Below are 13,903 nucleotides of genomic sequence, written 5' to 3' on the forward strand. Positions count from 1 at the left end.
TTGAGATCCTGAAGGTGTTGGTAAAACACACAGCCTGGCACGACGCCCCGCGCTCCGGCCCCGACAGCCGGACCCCCCTCCCCAGCCCCCCCAGCAGCCAGAGCAGCCCCGGGAAGGGCACCGGGGGGCAGGGGCAGGGCAGCCCGTCTCCAGCGCCCTCCTCCCGCCGGGCACCCGCCAGCGTCGGGGGGGGGGACACGACACACCGGGGACCCCGTCGGGGAGCGAGGCCGGGCCGAGGCCGTCGGGGGAGAGGGCAGGCGCGGCGCTGGGCTGTCCGCCGGCTTTCGGTCTTCCCCGGGGAGAGCGAGTGTGCGTGGGGCGGGGGGCAGCTAGCCCGGCCCGGCCCGGCCCGGCCCGGGAGGGAGCCGCTTCCCCGCCGGGAATGGCGGTTCCCACCTGCTCGCAGGAGCGTTGGGCACCCGCGATAACGAGATAAAAGGGAGGGAGCCCGGTGGCTGCTGCTGCTGGGGCAAAACGGCAGCAGCCTGCTAAATACCATCAAACAGCTGGGGGAGGGTAAAACAACACCACCCCCACTCGCGCACTCCTATCGATGGTATCCACCCGGAGCAGCAGGGGGAAGCGGGAAAAAAAAAAAAAAAAAAAAAAAAAAGGCTATTAACACCGAAAAAGATCCATGGAAGAGAAGACTATGTGCTGGGATTGTTCAACTTTTAATAAGTTTTAGGACTAATTCCAAAACCAGCAATGATTCCTGATCAAATTATTCCCCTGGAAATGCTTCTACACGTTCTTTTTATTAAGATTTCTTTGGCTGCCAGAAATGAAATATGAGACGTACCAGATAGAAGGTAGAGGAAGGCCAGACCAAATTCTTATAAGTCTTTTTTTTTTTTTTTTTTTTTTTTTGGAGGGGAAGGAGGCGGGAGTGGAGGCTGGAGCCAGGGAAATGACAAGTTATCTAACCCAGCTCTCATTCAGGTTCCTTACAATATGAATTCATCCTCCTGACCTTAACAGCGAGACGGCTTTCTAGCACATCCCAGACTTTGACTCGAGGAATTTGACTCGCCCTCTTTTGCTCAGGGGCTGAAGCCGGGCTCGGTGCACTTGTTGGGAGCTATTTTCTCATCGGCGGAGTCAGAGACCAAATTAGTCACCGCTCCTTTGTTTAGATGCTGCAGTCGGTCTTACTCCCGTGCGACGCTGGCGAAGGGCTTCCCTGGGCTGTACGGGAGAAGCCACCTCCACTTCCCTAGTTGTATTTTCGACACGCGTGGGCAGTAAGTGCTGATCCCGAGTGTGGGAGAGCTTCGGTAGAGCCTGCTCATTTATTTCGGACTGAAGAAGAGCTTACGGCTCCGGAAAAAAAAAAAAAAAAAAAGGGTGTCTATTAACTGTTTATTAATGCGTCTTAATAACCCAAATTATCTCTATAGCATAGAGCTCGGGAGTAAGAACCATTAAATCTGTTCATGTTTTTAAGAGGGATCAGCCTGAACAGAAATCAATTAGCACCGCAGACAAACCCAAACCCTTCTTAAGACAAGTGACACCGCATTTTCAACATACTTCGTGAGTTAATCGGTAGCGCCGATCCTGTTTCTTCCTATGTTCAGACATTTCAGCATGACGAGGCGCAGACACCCGTCAGCTGGCTCACGCTAGGCAAAGTCCCCATCACCGGGAAGGAGTCACCACTCCTTGTCCTGCCGTTTCACACCTGCTGAGGAGATCCCACGCAATCCCATGCCACCTGAGGGGGGGGGGGGCGAGCAGCAGACTTGGGCTGGGGTACGTACCCATGCCCCCGGGTGGGCGTCGCGGGGGGGAGGCTGCCGGCTGCCCGCCCCGCCGGGGCTGGGCACGGGCTCCGGGACCGGCGCGTCGCTCCCCGCCGCAGTTCCCGGCACCGTTTGCTCGGGAGCAGGTGAAATAATAACCCCGCGGCACGGCAGGGCCCGGCACATCCCCCTCTGCCCTTCCCCGGGCAGCCCGGCGGGGCGGCTGCGGGCCGGTCTCCCGCCCAGACGGGGTCGGCAGCCGGACCTCCCCCCCGGGGCTTCCCCGGCTCTGGCAGAGCGGCTACCCGGGCTGCGGCAGCCGGAGTCCGTCCCCCGGCGCTGCTGCTCGCCCTCGCACGACCGTCCCGGCCTCCCGCGGCGGCTGCCGGTACCGCCGCCGGCCGTGCACCACCCCCGACGCGGGCCGATGCTGTCGCGGCGCCCCGGCGCTTCCCTCTGTCTCCCCCGTATCTCCGTGCCAGCCCCCGCCCCGCGAAGGCCACCCCGGACCCGGGAATTTGGGGGGAGGGGGGGGGTGTCAGGGGAAGCCGAGGACAGAGCTCCGTGGGTCTTTGCCCAGCTCCACCCGCTGTGGGGACAGCGGGGAGTCTCGGGGGTACATCAGCAGCGCGGGGTCCCACCTTCACGGGGCCGTGCCGGGGTGCTGAGCATCCCTCTGGGGGTGCTGCGCTGTCCCGAGCTGGAACCGACGAACCCCCTCTCCTTCGGGGGCTGCAACCAGGATGGGTTTGACTTGTTTTCTCAGAAAAAATCCCCACCCAAAACCCAGTCCTGGAAGGGAGGACGCACACCCGTGGGCTCGCTCCCCCTCGTGACCCGTTGACGATTTTAATAGCTGAAGTCAGCGTGGCAGCCTAAAACCGGGAGAGAGGGTCAGGAAACCCCCTCTACGACAGCCAGGCTGCGGCTCCCGGGACCTGCTGGGGCTCCCCGCAGACCTGACCCCGCACCGCCAGCCTCTCGCCCGCCTACAGGCACCCGGGACCCCAAATCAGGCAACGCCGAGCCTCACCCGGTAGCCCCTGTGTTCCTGCCTTTGCTCCTGCCTGGCAGAGTACCTCTCGCCCAGGAGATGGGTCTCCAGCTCCTCTCCGTGCCTCGCCAGGAAGGATTTCCACCTCCTGCTCCAGGTCTGACCTACCTGTCCATGGGGCAGGGGAGGTGAGGGCTCTGCTCTGGCCCGGGCACTTTGTGGGCCGGAGGGTGAGAACCCTAGAGATAGGAAGTGGAAAAGCTTTAGAGGGGTTGGAGGAGTGTCCTGGGATTCTGTTCAGTGGGTGCTTTACTTAATATCTCATATTAGATACTTAGGGGGTAAAAGGTGGACGTTCAGCATGCCGAGCTCCAGTGGAAACCTAAGATTTGGATGAAACAAGTGATTTCAGGCTCTGATGTTCAACTTCCAAAAGATGCCTATCTACAACCTCGGGACGACTACAGGAGATGGACACATCTTTTTCTTGGGAGCCTCCTTTGCAAATCCCGGTGTGGGCATCCAGCGTGGTTTGTGCAAGCGCACGGTCAGTCCCGTGGGACTCCGTCGCCGTCTTTGGCCCCTGATTTTCGTGTACCGATGAGCCAATTTCTTGAATGCGTGCTCTTAGGTGTCACTGGGCAATGACATTTCATTAAAACCTGTTGTAATTGCCCAAGTGCGACTGGTAGTTGGGCTATGGTCATTTCTTGACCAGCCTTTCTTGACCTTGTTGCTGTAATTACTGAAGAATAAAGGTATGTTTGAAATGTGTTTTTATAGCCTGAATATTCTGCGTACAGGATAAATAATACTTGCTCTTGCATCTCATCAGCTAAATTTAACAATTAGCAAGCTGGCATTCAAATAGTCCGGGAACCAGTATTGCTGGCCAGTATTTACCAAAACAATTTGTATAAACAATGTCCATTCATACATGCCTGCACAAATCAAATGATATTGTCACATCCAGATTATTTTATTAAAAACCAGCAATATTAATATTGATATTTTACTGTATTTTGAAAATAATCACAGCAATTTAAACACAAAAAGTCCCAAATGTAAAAGTAATCGGAGAGCAACTGCATCAGGTTTATATTGGTCACAGATAAAAGACATTGGGGAAAATCCAGACCATATTAAGGAGAATGACATTTATACCACGGATTTCACTACGACCAGGCTTTTACCCAACCTTTTTTTTTTTTTTTTTTTCGTTGATGCTTTGCAATAAATTAATTAGTTTCTGGGCTCCAAACTCTTCAGAGAGTCATAAATCCTGATGAAAACATGCTCCTTCTTGAAGTTGCACCTGGATCACTTATAGGAACATTTTTTTAAATTCATGTAAAAGTTCCTTTCTGCTTAATAAAGTGAAAAGTTGAAGAGGATAGCGGATTACATGAAAATTTAGTCTTTCATTTACATCTCATAAATATGCTTGAGAATGCTCTTCTTTTTGACATGAGCTAATGACAAACTTAACTCCTGGATGACCGACTAGGACACATTATTTAAAGACTACTAATCAAAACAATTGCTGAAGATGTATGTACAGTTTTTCTGATTTATTTGCTCTGAAATCCTCAACAGCAATTTTTATGACAACAAATAAGATGTACCCAAGGCTCATTCTCTCTAAATAAGCAGAATATTTCACCTCTAGCTTGTAAAGAGGAAAAAGATCTCTCTCTTTTGAAGGATTCAGGTATAAGATTGTGAGGTTTTGGGGAAAGGGTGCTCTTTATGAGGCACTGGTTTTGTAGGTATTGCTTCCACATGACTGATGAAGTTTTTGTCAGTCTCCAAACCCCACAGTTAAAACACTAATTCTGTCCTGTGCTACCTTTCTGCAAATTGAAAGGAGGGGACTTAAGTCACCTACTAAAATATTTATTTATGATCAGCTGTGGAGAAGTAATGATAACTTCAGAGCAAGTCCGCCTTAGCTAGGTATTATAATACTTCTGACAAATACGCCTGTCACCTGGAAGCACACCACAAAGTTCTGATACAGCTGAACATCTAGTAGCAAACTAATAGTAGTTGCAGCTCCAAGATGAGCCAATATCCCACCTCGTTAAACACCTCCTGTTGATGGCAGAAGACATTTCAACCAGCCTCCTCCCTTGGACATGCCATCTGTGCTTGCTTGCTCAAGGTTTTCCATCCAGGACTTTCATGTTCTGGCCCATGGTTTGTTCTTGTCCTCTTCAAACTCTCAGCTGCCTTTGGCACCTGCAGCTATGCTCTTCAGCGTTCATTTCTTTTGGGCTATATTTTTTTAGGCCATCTTTTCCAAGTATGTCTCTTCTAGCTCAAAATAAAAACTGCTCATGCTGTCTTTTAGCCAAGACCCAAAGATTTGCCTCTTTCACCCTCTCTTTCCCTTACCTGTCCCTTTCCTGGTGACTCTAGGGAAGATGGCTTCATCTATCACCTTCACTGTGGCAGCACAGAATAACCCTCTTAGCTCAGGTTCTGCCTTTGTAGTTGATTTCACACTGTCTCACCTTCATGGGTTTTAACATACCAGCATTAATTCAGCACAGCTCAGAGTGAACACCTAGTTTTGCAGGCTTCGAGCATTTTTTCCCCCACACTTCTCCCTTGCTATTATAATATTCCTATCAACACCTCTGAGCCTTGACCTTCCCTTACTGTCCTTCAAACCAAACTCTGCTCAAGTCTTACATCATTTAGATTAGTGTAAATTCCTTTGACAAATATCTTTTTGTTTACCTGCTCTATATCCTTTTATAATAGTGCATGGTTCTCCTTCACCCACGTCACCACCTCCTGCCATGCTTTCCTGCTCTGAGCCCCTTTTCTCTGCATAGTTTTCAACAGTTTCAACACAAGTGTTGTAGTAGCATTGACACCTGCACGTCTTACCCCATCTTATTCCTTAACTACAGTGGTGCTATATGTGCTTCTACCTTTCTTGTGCTTTTGATACCATCTTCATGGTCCCTTGATTCAGCTTCCCTCACAAGCGTCTCCAGCTTTTCCCAGTCGTACATGTAAAGAGCTTCCTCCGAGTTTAGTTGTACAGTGTCTTCCTCCTAATCTCTCCTTAAAGTTGACCTCTCCAATTGCACCAGCAAAACACTCAACAAAATTAAGGCAGTTGGTGGGCTGGATGGCCACTTATTCTGATATGAGTGATGACTTCACCCTTTCCTCATGCTGTTTGCATGTTGCATTATCTGCTGTCTTATATCACACACTGGGCTTGTTCACTCTCCAGTCCTGGGAACATAACTCAGGCTGCATGCACAGCAGAGCTGGCTAAAGAACACGGTTTTCATTCATCAACACTTAAAATACACACAAACACAATTTATTTTGTTTATATATACCTTTCGTTTCCGTAAAAAATGCTTTTCCATGGCCTGGGCATTTTTAGAGAAATCAATTCCTTTTAGAACACCAAAATGTAACGTTTCCAAATAAAATATATACCATGCATCTTGCAGTTGATGAGGTAACTATTATTCTTTGATGGTTATTCTTCAAGGCACTGTCACCAGGCATCTGTGGAAGCTCCCAGAACATGTGGCTATAAGACATTTCCAGCACCCAAACTGGCCCAGGACTATGGACCCCAAGACATCACACTAGAGCTTGGGCTCTGAATCCCAGCCCTGGGAGTGGCAGACAGTGGGGAGGATCATAAAGACCATTTACAGGGAGCCTGGCTTCAGGTCAGTGTTTTCAGGGCTGAATTCCAGGGAAGGTCCACCAGAGATATCTTCCATGATTCCACACTGGGGACAGGTCTTCCCCAGGACAGCACACAAGCTCTGTGGGGCAAACTTTCACCTTCTCTATGAAGACACGGTATGAAACATGTTTGTAGCATGTTTGGACAAGTGGACTCCGGATGAGGTTCTGAGATGCAGTGCTGGCCACAGACCATGAAAGGTCCATTCCCATTTCCAAGGGTAACAGGTAACAGGTCCTTCCTAACTTAAGTCAAGATTATTTTGAGTGATTTAAAGGAATTCTGACCATGAACCTAAGTGCCAACTGAAGTCCAAGGTTATTTTGCATCAGACTGTTTGGATGTAAATCCTTGGATCAAGCACGGGCTTTAGGCAAACTCAAGAAAGCAGTGAGACAGGAATCCGAGGGTGCATGAGATTCTTCTGATGGGCCAATACACAATAGAAATAGATTCAGCTCTGATCTGAATGGGTGGCTGTGTAGTAACACAGCTGTGATCCTATCACACATTTTGGGAATATGTACAGCATCGACAGCTGCTGGAGGAGAAGGGGAGATAAAGCAAATATTCCATCACTTTGACATTATTGTTTTCCTTGCTCCGCTTGGTCTATCACAACTTGCACCTTGGTGGTTCTGTAGGATATATCCATTTTCTACCTGTAGATTTTTAACAAATCCAAACAAAGACTGTCTTAACAGTAAAGATCGCAGTAGTGAGCTCTCGTCATCCTGCTGCTACTCAAAGGAGCAACATTCCCATGGAAGGCAGGGACCTCCGAGGAAACACACATGCGCCATACATGAACATTGGATTTGTATATGCATAGATATACATATGTCAATGATTTTCATTAGTATGTTGGTGTAAATAGTAGTATCCAACTAGAATACTAATCTCATGGATATTTCTAGGCTATGTTTGAATATAACAGCAACACAAAACAGAATACATAAGGTTCGATATTACCTAAATATCGTATCTGAAGACTGAGCAAACTGTGTTACTTTTTCTTTGTATTCTTTACTCCTATCCATTTATTTGTCATTACTTCCGTCCCTCCTATTTGCACTGCTATTATTTTTAGCAATCACAATCATCATTGACATCAACAGGAGCGGGAAAGACATAAGCAGTTGAAATGCACAGCGCTCCCCTCGGGACCCCGTATAGGTAACGCTGTCCACGTGCTGTAGCTCCCCAGGCAGTTCCAGGCTAAGCAAGCCTACATTTGCATGGAGCTGTGGATATTGGCTGGAAATAGGCCTAATTTTTGGAATTAACTTTCAAGAACTGCCTGAAACTTTTCCTTGGGTTGGGACGCTCATCATCTCTTATGTCTAATTCATAGGATTGAGCTTGTCTTGGAGTCTTTCCCTCTGGAATTACCAGACTGGGTTTTCCTCCTATACCCAGCTGCCCATTTCCATAATAAAAGGCTGTGAGACCATCTTCCCTCAGCCAGACTTGCCTGAATTTGGCCAAAGAGATAAGCAGTTTTCAGGAGGGCACCACCAGAGAGCCCTACATAACCACAGCGCCTGGTGGTACAACCTTTTCTCCATTAGGAAACCAGCCTGAAAATCACCATGTGTGTCCACGGGATGAAAAATCTGCCAGGGATGGAAGAAAAAACGCTATGGCTATCAGCAGTGATCTGGTTGAGCGTGAACATTTTTTTTTTGTACTGGATTGTTTTGAAGCTGGATCATTTGGACAGGACTAGGCTGGGGGTGAGGTTTCCACGAGTTTCCACATGTCCATGAGGACGTGTGTGGGGCTGTTGCCCCCCTGTGGGATGGCTGGCAGCATCTGGGCAGCATGAGGGCCAGGCCTGACAGCCCACATTATCAGCCTGTGTCTGCTCACACCCCAAACCCAGATGTCCACATGGTTTCACGGAAATGCTACCGGGCACGTAGCGGCTTCTTGGGAAGGCGGCTGTGCGCAGCAGAGCACGGGCAGAGACAGCCCCGTGGCTCGGGGATCCACTCCCACAGCTGGAGGACTCAGTCCCACGGCCCAGGGAAGATGGGGAAGATGCCGGTGGTGGCGGGACGGAGGGGGCTGAGCCCACCGGGGCCGGGGAGCCGGGCTGGGCGGGGGGCCGGCCAGGAGCCGCCCCGACGGCTGCTCCCCGTGTACCGTGGGTCCCGCCCGGCTCTGACCCCGGCCCTGCGTGTCCGTGGCAGGGGGGAGGGAACGGCTGGGGCTCTCAGCCGCCGGGTGAGGGGCAGCCTAGGCCTGGGTTTGCGCTTAAACGTTGCACTGGCTTCGCGGTGGGGCAAAAAAAAAATCAAAAAGGTGCATTTCGGTACGACTGAGAAAGGTGATTTGAAAAGACCCGCGTGTGCGGACACGTGTGTCCGGGACGAGACTGTCCATTTCCCCCCCCCCCCCCCCCCCCCCCCCCCCCCGCGAAGAAATAGAGCAGATCCGCGAAAGGGCTCGCTGATACAGCCCCCCCCCCCCCCCCCGTAGGAAGCGCTGACACCCCTGCGCCGGGGCCGGGGCTGCTGCCCCCAGCCCTGCCAGGGAGGGGCTTCCACGGGCAGGGAGGTTTGCAGCGTAATGAACAGCCTTATCGTCCCTGGTATCTTTACAACTGCTTAGATGACTTTTTAATTGTGGCTTAATGCATTTAATTATGACAACTCTTCCCCATTTTCAAGTATGATGTATTAATATTACAGATCATTAACATTGCTAAATTACTGTAATGACACAGAGTCCTCAGTGTCCCAGTTAGACGGAAAAAAAGACTCGCTCTTCTCATTTGGCTCTTTTGTTATTTGCCTTATAGGAAATTCAGGCACGATTCTTGAGTCTTTAAAGCATGTAGGAGAGACTGCTGCTGCTGCTGCACCCTCCTTATTAAATTATTGATAGAGAAAATCCCCCATGTAAAACTTCCCGAGCCCGAGACCGCACAGGAGCTAATATTGTCTTTCTAATATCCACTTCATCAATGTAAAAGTTAGAAAGCCTCGGCTCTCGAGCGGGGCCCCCCCCTCCCCTCGTTCATAATTAGAGCAGACCGTATTTAACATCTGCAAAATAGTCATGCTTATAAGGAATGAGAAATGCGAGATGTTCCATTCTGTTTGCAATGGTTAGACCGTTTTAATCTCTTAACTTCAATATATGTCCTCTAGCAGGCTATACTTCTTGGATTTCATTTTTAGATCCTTAAGGCTGCATATATCTGTCAAACAGACATAATGAATTTAAAGTGCTAATGCCTAGAAGACCAGAAAAAACATTGAAATATATCCTCAGTTGATTAAATTACCACCTCTAGCTACTTTACCTCCTTATGTCCAAACAGATTTCCCTTTTTACTTACCAAGTACCGGATCTGGGAGATGTGGAAGATGTAATTTCATGGTAAAAAACCCCCCCACCCCACAACAACCAGCCAAAAAACAACCCGTGCAAGGGTCTTTGGACAAAGTACGTTTTTTTTTTCTTTAAACATCTTTTCAGATATGTGCCTGTGTGACGGGACTTGCCACGGACTGGAGGTATTTTTCAATTACACCCAACCTCCAGGGTAACCCTGGGGTGGGAGCCAGAGACTTTGCTGCGCTCTCCTCGACACCTAATGACTGGGCAAATCGGGGACACGGGGACACGGGGACACACGGACACACGGACACACGGACACACACACGAGGAAGGCTCGTCCGACGGTGGGAGCGGAGGGTCGTCCAGCCCGGCACCCTCCTGCCCCGGCCCCGGGGGCTCCCCCTGCTCCCCCACCGCCCCTACGGAGCGAGGCGGCCCCGACGGGGGGTCCCGGGGAGGGGTACGGTGGTGTGGGGGGGGATCCCGGCCCCGAGGGTGCCGCGCATCTGCGAGGGACCGGCGAGCCTGGGGAGAACGGGGACGGAGGGGAGGCGAGCAGATTTGTCGCGCTTTGAAATGAAACGTTATAATCCCTCCAACAATCCTGTTGACTGTGAGCTCTAGCGCTGGGAGTACAACACGGCAAAGAAAAAAAAAAAAAAAAGGGAAAAAAAAAAAAAAGAAGATACATTGTTGGATAAACAGCTCCTTATAGGTAAAAACTGAATGGGCCAAATAGATGAATAAGGCGACACAATGGGAGGGGGGGTGGTGAAAGGAAACGAGTCGGTGGCAGTGGAAGAAAAAGGTAAAAGTGAACAGAGGAGAGAAAAGGAGAGAAAAGAAAAAAATGTAAATGAGTGAGACAAAAAAGCAAAGAGAAAAAGAAAAGAGAACAAGAGGGGGAAAGAAGTAATATTTTCCTTGATAAAAATGCACAAAAGGGAAGATGAACTTTGTTCTTTTTCTCTTTCTACTCTCCTCTCTCTTTCTGCTTTTCGCCTCGCAGCACGCCAGCCTAAGCTGAGAGCTGTAATGTCATTAAATTGCAAATGCTTTTTCATTTCCGACACACACTGTTTACTTATCTGGCAAAAACATATGTTGGAAGGAATCCGTTAAATTCTGCCCATTGCCTTGGGTAAAAGTGCAATGGAAACGGACCCACTGAGCTTCTTCTTTCTTCTTCTTTTAGCACTTCCCTTATCTACAAGACTGCTTCGCAGAAAACTGGCTAGTTCAATGAAAAATGAAGATACAGCAGGAGATTAGAGAAGAACACTGAGCAAAAAATTCCTGGAGAGAGGGTCACTCCATTGCAAATGATTTCACTCCTCTAGATCTGCATAAATTACTATTTTTAAGGCATCTCCAAAGTCTGTATATTTTTCTCACTCTGTCAAACATTTAATTTCACGCCCCGTGTTCTGAATATGCTAAAATGCATATCTCTGATGCACCTTTAAGCCAGAAAAACGAATGCAAAATTGAAGATAAAATGATGTGATTTGCACTACAAGCCTATTACTTGAGGTATTTACATATAGTTTACCTCTGCAGTTCTGAGAATGATTTATTAAAAAAAAATCTGGATTAAGCTCATATAAATATGTATAAATCTTTGTTTAGAAAATAGATTTTGCAGCTGTTGTGTCAAAAAGTTCTTTAAGATTCTGTGAAGAATTTTCCTTTTAGCCTGCTTTAAAAAAGAGGGGAAAAGGACAGTATTTGACATCCTGCTTTGGCAGGAAGGAAAACACACACACGTTCAGACATTCAGGATTTTTCTTAAGACTCGTGGGGGTTTTTTAATTTTTTTTTTTATTTATTTCACTCTTTTCTTCCTAAACTTCTCCGGCTCCCTTCCTCATCTCATTCGCTGGGACTCGGTATCAGCCACTCTCTGGGTTTTCCCGAGCGTCTGAAATAGCGGCTCAGGTGCATTAAAACAATTGTAGGCTGGGGGAAAAAAAAAAAAAAAAAACCAAAACCCCACACCAGAACCCCAAAGCAAAGGGAAAGGAACCCGAAGAGGCTGCTCGCCCAGCCCGGCCGTGCCCGTGTCCCGCTGCACGCCGCCGGCGGAGGCTCAGCCCGCTCCGGCCCGGGCGAGAGAAGCGGCGGCAGCGCGGGCATTGCCGTTCGTTCGGGGGCTCGTCCCCCGCTGATTGCCGCTGCCGCTTTGGCCTCTTCGGACCCTCTTCGGCACGCTAAGTAATGCGAGGGAAAATCCGCCTCCCCCCCCCCCCCCGCCCGGCGCTTGGCGGGTGGGTAGGGAGCCCGGGAGGCAGCGCCGCGGAGCGGGGCGCGGGCTGCGCCGAGGGGCTGGGCTCGCTCCCCGCCTGCCCTGCCCGGCCGCCTCCTGCAGCGATCGCTTCGGCAGGCGGGTAGCGGGCAGAGACGCTACTTCTGAGGTCACCTGGGTGCGCGACGAGCAGGGAGAGAGAGAGACCCGTGCGGTGCCGTGCCGGCCCCTCGCTGGCCGGGCTGCGGGCCCGCCGGAGCGCGGCCTCCCGCCTGGCGGCCGCGGGGCCGGGACGGCTGGCAGCCCTTCTCCCGGGGCGGCGCGGAGCGGCCCAAGGGCCCCCCCTGGCGGCACCGGCCCGCCGCTCCCGGGCGGTCAACCCCTCCGCGTTCCCCGGCAAGGGGGAGCCGGAGCGGCCCCGGCCCCCGAGGTGTCCCGGCGAGGTCTGCCCCCTCCTCCCCTGAGCCCCCTTCCCCAGCGGGGAAACTTCCACCCCCCGGAGAGGAAGCGCTGCCACCGCGGCGCGGGCCTGAGCGCCAACGGGGCACGGCACCCGCCTCCCCTCGCAGAGAAACCTGCCGTTATCACCCCAAACGCCGAGGAGAGGTGTAGAACCTCAGCAGCCCTGCACTGTCACAGGCCTACTCCATGAATTAACCTGAATAAACGCATAGAGCACCACTTAAGACACTGCTGGCACTACCTTTCTCTAGCACGTGTAACAGCCATGGCTGGGGGGTGAGATGTGTACATGGTGAGGGCACTTGCTTGGGATAACCGCATGCTCGATAGGGAAGAGGAGACTTTTCTGATAACTTCAAGGTTAATTTAAGACTTAGCTGCAAAATCTAGACTTTGAATAATACATGAATTGCAACAATTTCACTGGGATATGGTGCCCGGGAAGTGATTTCCCCCCGCTCCAGTCCTATCATCCTATTTTCATCTCCAGAACAGAAGCCCCAGTCTTGCTGCATCCCCCAACAAAGAAACGTGTTGTCGCATGACATGACAAAGTCACAACGGCGCGATCCGTATATACACACCGCTGCACGTTTTGGTCTCTGGTAACAGACCTCAGAGATAAGAAATTGAACCTCACAGTCTACACATCACAAACTCAGTGGCAGAAAACTCTCTCTCTCTTTTTTTTTTTTTTTTTTTTTTTTTTTTTTTTTTTTTTCTCCTTTGAAGGTGGTCAACTCTTCTGGTAAGTGCATGGCAGTTACCCCCTTGCAGAAATACATGGGGCTGATGGCAGCTGTCAGCTCCTCTCCTGTCGTTGGGTAAAGGCTTCGTGCTTTGTCCGTCTGTCAGCCCCAGAGTGACTCAGGCTATATCGACTGCGTGCCAGCAGAGCTTGCTGCCCTGGAGGGATGGACACCAGGGTCTGACCTCATCCCTTGTTCCCACAAAACGTAGGAGGGAGGGAAAAAGTCAAACGTATTCAATTCTTCTTGAGGAGAAGCAGCAACGACCCTCATGCGCCGATGACATCAGTGGCAACAGCTTGGCAGTAGAGATTTCTGAAGGCCATCCATCACTTTGCATTTAAACGGGAGAAAAGTGAAGACAGGAGGGAAATTAAGACGATCTTGAGAAGAACTTTATTTTGGACAGCAAAGGTTCATCTCATAGACTTCTCAGAAACAGGTCTGCCAACTATCGGGAATGCTGTAGCCAAAACCACTTGTAAGAGGCAGCAGGATGAAACCAAGATGTACAGAGGGCAAACAAGGCTCATGTACAATGTAACTCTTAGAATAGTTTGAGGGGGATAGAAGTGGGGTCTCCCCGCTGCGACAGCAGATGGCTTGCCCCTCTGCAACAAGCAC

Source organism: Balearica regulorum, chromosome 1 (assembly GCF_011004875.1).
Source record: "Balearica regulorum gibbericeps isolate bBalReg1 chromosome 1, bBalReg1.pri, whole genome shotgun sequence".
NCBI classification, from domain to species: Eukaryota; Metazoa; Chordata; class Aves; order Gruiformes; family Gruidae; genus Balearica; species Balearica regulorum.